The 6,143-nt window shown below is 39.1% G+C and overlaps 1 long non-coding RNA gene across 1 annotated transcript; it reads left to right on the plus strand.

The window, feature by feature from the left end:
- The first annotated feature begins 708 nt into the window (after positions 1-708).
- On the plus strand, positions 709-1,446 carry LOC128659512 (uncharacterized). The gene is made up of 2 exons (XR_008402414.1): positions 709-999; positions 1,290-1,446. It is a non-coding gene; the product is annotated as an uncharacterized LOC128659512 (long non-coding RNA).
- Positions 1,447-6,143: the final 4,697 nt, after the last annotated feature.

Raw genomic sequence — 6,143 nt, forward strand, 5'->3', positions numbered from 1 at the left:
GTTAAACATGATAAAACAAATTATTTAAAGAGACAGTAAACATTTTATAATTACAAGGCATTTCTGTTTTGCTATAGAATAACAAATCAGCCAAGTCTTAACATTTTTAAAACAAATTAACAAACTCCACCCACCATTTGGAGGAGCGAATCTGGAATTTAGTCCGCAGACTACTATGCTAGTCCTAAAGTTAGTATAAAATGCAATTATTTGCAGTTATCAGTTAAAGCCAATTAGGGAGAGATATATAACAGTTAGCTTTAAAAGTCAGCAGGTGCATTTCAAACGAAATAATGAAAAAAATATATTGCAAAGTAGTTTTCGATATACATAACTAAACATTTTATATAAACATCTCAAGGTGTTTACTGTCCTTTTAATGACTCATGGGTAAGAAAAGGCTGGACACGCCAGGTTAGATAATGTGAAAAGCTAAAAACCCTGCATAAGGATTGGTGACACGGATGGGGTGGGGCAGGGAGCTACTCTGCTATAGACTGGAGTATATTTTGGCAATACAAGATCTACAAGATTTTGTATTATAGTAATATTAAAATACAATTTTAATTTGTGTATGATTAAGTTTGAAAACCTGTCTGTATTTTTCATTGGGTCACTGGTGACTAATAGGGCTGTGCTAGTTGTCCTCATTAGCCAGTCAGCAGTCTGCCCTTAGGGATGAGTTGTGTTCATTCGATGCAATATAAATACAATTGTTAAATCATTACTCTTTCAATTGACTGGTGTTTAAATTATTTTCTGTGTTATGGTATCGAAGAAAATTATCTTTTTCCATAAAGCACAACAGTTAAAAAAAAAGTTTTAAGAAATACCTAGTAATTATTAAAATAAAAAAATAAAAAGTAGTATAGTTTAACTGTATGTTAACTTACTAAGATGCGTGTGTATATATCTTTTATAGGAGGATCTTTTACCATCTGATATTGAAATTATCCTTGATGACTTGAAAGCTGGCAAAGTACCCACGCCTGGCCCAAGGTAACAATCTTTATATCCTGAAGTACTATATCATTTAGTTGATTAACAAGCTGTGAAGATATAGTTGCAGACTGATTAAATTGCCAAGCCTTATGATCTACAATAGTAGCCTCCCTTGGCAGCATGCAACATCCACTTGCTCACTACTTTATTAAATGTACCAAAGAATCAATTTATCATAATATCATCAATATTATGTTGTAGACCTAGCCAGCTTTCCAAGAAACAGACTGGTGTCATTTTACACTTATACATTTGTCCACTATTTGTAAACTGTACTTTCATTTCAGGAATGGTCGCTTCTCATGTGAACCTGCTGGAGGATTGACTTCTCTGACTGGGCCACCAAGAGGACCTGGGTTTGGAGTTCGTGCAGACCTTTAAGGAGATTCAAATTTTATGTTTAAAAATGATTATGTGCGTAAATAAAAATCTACCTGAAATGAATGTGTATTGAGTACAAATCTATTTTTAAACATAAGTCTGAAATATCTTGCCTAGATCTTAAATTCAGAGCCCATTCTAACTTTGGTCTGAAAACTAGTTGAACCATTATCTTCCCAGTTCTAGTTTGATTTTATATGTACACTAGTATAGTGATTGTCACATAATTGGACGTGTTTCTAGAACACATGAATTATTCAGGTTTGAGCAGGACATAAGAACTTTATCACTTATAGGAAGCATCACCGAGAAGAGATCAAGAAGGGCAGCTCTCAAAATGATGGGATGTGGGTTGTGTGGACAAAAAAATAAAATACAATAAAAAATATATAAATATTTTTCAGCCTACTCTCATTAGCTGCTTTCAATGGTACCAGGGTGCAGAAATATGACTAAAACAAGAATCCAATAAAAGGAGAAATTTTGGTGAGAGCCTTTAAATGTGCTCTGACAGAAGAGCAACCAGAATATAACTGTAAATACGTACTCAATACCAGGCTCTGACATGTTTATTTCATGCTTAGGAGCCAGGCAAGGGCCTTTAATATATTTCATATGGCTTGAATTGCCAGAAGTAGGAGCCAGAAAGTTTTATATATTAGGTGTTCATGCTACTGTGGCTTGTAGTCCATTATTATGGGGCCTATATCTTCACCAAACTCCCAGCCCTTTACACTTCCAGATCACAATTGGTTGTAATGTTACTGGTCATGCAAAGTTTAGAAAACCACTACCTCACCCTTTTATTGAGTTAGTAAGGTGATTCCATTATAAAAAATCTTTCAATTATGTGAGCTAGCATCTCTCCTTAAAGGGACAGTAAAATCAAAATGAAACTTTCATGATTCGGATAGAGCATGTATTTTTAAACAACTTTCCAATTTACTTCTGTTATCAAATTTGTTTTGTTCTTTTGGTATCTTTTGAAGAGTAAAACTAGGTAGGCTCATAAGAGCTCAGGAGTGTGTTGTAAGTACTGTTTTGCAACATTTGTAGCTTTGTTATACAATGTCATATAATACAAAAGACACATGCACATTCCTGAGCTCTTATGAGCCTACCTAGTTTTACTCTTCAATAGAAGATATCAAGACAACAAAACAAATTTGATAACAGAAGTAAATTGGAAAATTGTTTGACCTGGGTGCTAAGTATTTTTTCCTTTTGTTTTTAAATTTAACTTTTTTTTTTTTTTTTTTTCAGATCCCCAAGACTTACACTGTTGGAAAGGTTAGGCGATTACCTTTCCAACAGTGGGTCTTGCGGTCTGCAGCTGCTTAGATGCCTGAGATACAGATCTTACAGTAAACTTTGTTCGTATCCTTCTTGGGATCTGGGGTTTAAGGAGTATCCTGCTTCCAGATTTTATAGTAGTTCCCAGGTCTCTGCCTTTCTGGGTTTCTGTCCTTCGCCTGCTAATAGACCTTTAGGGATTTTCTCGTGTCTTTTCGATCCAAGTTGGATCTAGACCTGAGTTGCTGGTGTCGACACCAGGGTGGATCTGGATGCTGTTTTGTCTTATGGACAGAGATTTTTCCTGAGATCTTGCAAATTTACCCATCAGGTTATGCCCTCCAGCCCTCTTCTGGTCTTTGTTGATGCAGGGGTGGAGAGTGATATACACAGCCGAGGCCGTGACTTTGGCATGGTGTTGGTGAATCTGTCTTAACAGACTTACATGGAATACCGGTTGGAGAAATCAATCCCATTGATCTCCCTGTTATGAGAAAAATTTCTCTTAGTTCTCCCTGGGTGGGTTTGACCATGTCGCTTCCTTGTCCGTGGGGCGAAAGTGTCCTAGGGAGGTCCGTGGGTTAAGAGTTTCCTTCAGAATATTCCTTTGGTTCCTCAGCGAGCATTCTGCTTGGAGGATTTGGTCTTCTGGGTTTGTACCAGTTGGGTCCTCTAAGTGGGGAAACCTTTTGGAGAAGTAGAGTTCCTCCTGCTAAACAGGGGGGTCTTGAGTTTAGTGGTGGTTCGGAGGTCCACGTCGGCTCATTGCCAGTGACCCTCTCTATGAGCGTACTCTTCAGGATCAGATATCCCCTACAATCATTCCCTGCTCGAATGTTTGTATCTGATTGGGAAGCTGATCAAGTTTTCAAGGTGTCAGGTGTTAGCAGAAGGTGGGTTTAAACCCAGGGGGGGCTCCAGCCTTTTCATCCTGAATATGCTAGACATCTAGCATTCCTTAGAGGTTTCTTTTTAACCTCTTTCGGCCATGTCACTCTTTGTTGTGGATGGTCGATCCTAGCAGGAGCAGGCGTCAGTGAGTCGGTTTGATCCATTTAGATTTACAAGTTGTCGCAGTTTAGGGGCTTCAACTCCATGGACCCTGTTACAGGGATCTGCTGGAGCAGGGTCCTTGTGTTAATCACAATCTGGACTCTCTAAGGCTGACTGTGTGGAATTGAACGCTTAGTCTTAGCCAAGAAAGGTTTTTCTGAAAGAATTGTTGATACTCTCGTTCTAGCTCATAAGCCGGTGTATCGTCGCATCTATCATAAGGGGTGCAGGACCTACTTCTTCTGGTCTGTAAAGGTGGGATTCTCCTGGCATAAGGCCAGGTTTTCCAAGATCCTTTCCTTTCTCCAGGATGCTCTGGATAAGGGCCTTTCTTTTAGCTCTCTTAGGGGACAGATTTCGGCCCTATCTGTTTTACTGCTCAAGAGGCTCACAGAGCTTCCAGATGTCCAGTCTTTTGTTCAAGTTTTGACTAAATCAGGCCTGTGTTTAGATCTTGTTCTCCTCCTTTGAGTTTACATCTTGTTCTAATTTTTGCAGAAGTCTCCGTTTGGGCTTATGCATGGAGTTGACATTAAGATTTTCTGTCTTGGAAGGTTCTTTTTTTCTACCGGCTATTGCTTCAGCGCACAGTGTTTCTGAGATGGCTGCCTTGCAATGTGAGGTCCCTTGCCTAGTTTTTCATGCAGCTAAGGCTATTCTTCACTGGGTTAGGTTTTCTTTCTATGGTTGTTTCAGAACGCAACATCAATCAGGAGATTGTGGTTCCTTCCTTGTGAGCAAATCCTCCTTCGAAGGAGCGGTTATTTCATAACTTGGATGTGATTTGGGCCTTTAAGTTCTATCTTCAGGCTACAAGGGAGTTTTGTCAGACTTCTTCCTTGTTTGTGTCTATTCTGGGAAGCGTAAGGGGCAGGAAGCCTCATCCACTTTCTTGTTTTTCTGGTTGAGGAGTATTGTTCGCTTAGCTTATGAGTCAGCGGGACACAAGCCTCCTCAGAGGATTAAGGCTCATTCAACTAGAGCTGTGGCTTCCTTTTGGGTCTTTGAGGATGAGGCCTCTACGGTCGACTACCTGGTCTTCCTTACATATTTTCTTTCATGTAATTAGCAAGAGTCCATGAGCTAGTGACGTATGGGATATACATTCCTACCAGGAGGGGCAAAGTTTCCCAAACCTCAAAATGCCTATAAATACACCCCTCACCACACCCACAATTCAGTTTTACAAACTTTGCCTCCTATGGAGGTGGTGAAGTAAGTTTGTGCTAGATTATACGTTGATATGCGCTCCGCAGCAAGTTGGAGCCCGGTTTTCCTCTCAGCGTGCAGTGAATGTCAGAGGGATGTGAGGAGAGTATTGCCTATTTGAATGCAGTGATCTCCTTCTACGGGGTCTATTTCATAGGTTCTCTGTTATCGGTCGTAGAGATTCATCTCTTACCTCCCTTTTCAGATTGACGATATACTCTTATTTATATACCATTACCTCTGCTGATTTTCGTTTCAGTACTGGTTTGGCTTTCTACAAACATGTAGATGAGTGTCCTGGGGTAAGTAAATCTTATTTTCTGTGACACTCTAAGCTATGGTTGGGCACTTTATTTATAAAGTTCTAAATATATGTATTCAAACATTTATTTGCCTTGACTCAGAATGTTCAACATTCCTTATTTTCAGACAGTCAGTTTCACATTTGGGATAATGCATTTGAATCAATCATTTTTTCTTACCTTAAAAATTTGACTTTTTTTCCCTGTGGGCTGTTAGGCTCGCGGGGGCTGAAAATGCTTCATTTTATTGCGTCATTCTTGGCGCAGACTTTTTTGGCGCAAAAAATCTTTTCTGTTTCCGGCGTCATACGTGTCGCGGAAGTTGCGTCATTTTTTGACGTCCTTTTGCGCCAAAAATGTCGGCGTTCCGGATGTGGCGTCATTTTTGGCGCCAAAAAGCATTTAGGCGCCAAACAATGTGGGCGTATTATTTGGCGCCAAAAAATATGGGCGTCGCTTTTGTCTCCACATTATTTCAGTCTCATTTTTTCTTGTTTATTGGCATTTTTTCCCATTCCTGAAACTGTAATTTAAGGAATTTGATCAATTTTGCTTTATATGTTGTTTTTTCTCTTACATATTGCAAGATGTCTCACGTTGCATCTGAGACAGAAGATACTTCAGGAAAATCGCTGTCTAGTGCTGGAACTACCAAAGCTAAGTGTATCTGCTGTAAACTTTTGTTAGCTATTCCTCCGGCTGTTGTTTGTATTAATTGTCATGACAAACTTGTTAAAGCAGATAATATTTCCTTTAGTAATGTACCATTGCCTGTTGCAGTTCCCTCAACATCTAAGGTGCAGAATGTTCCTGATAACATAAGAGATTTTGTTTCTGAATCCATCAAGAAGGCTATGTCTGTTATTTCTCCTTCTAGCAAACATAAAAAATCTTTTAAAACTT

This window comes from Bombina bombina, chromosome 5, assembly GCF_027579735.1.
Source record: "Bombina bombina isolate aBomBom1 chromosome 5, aBomBom1.pri, whole genome shotgun sequence".
NCBI classification, from domain to species: domain Eukaryota; kingdom Metazoa; phylum Chordata; class Amphibia; order Anura; family Bombinatoridae; genus Bombina; species Bombina bombina.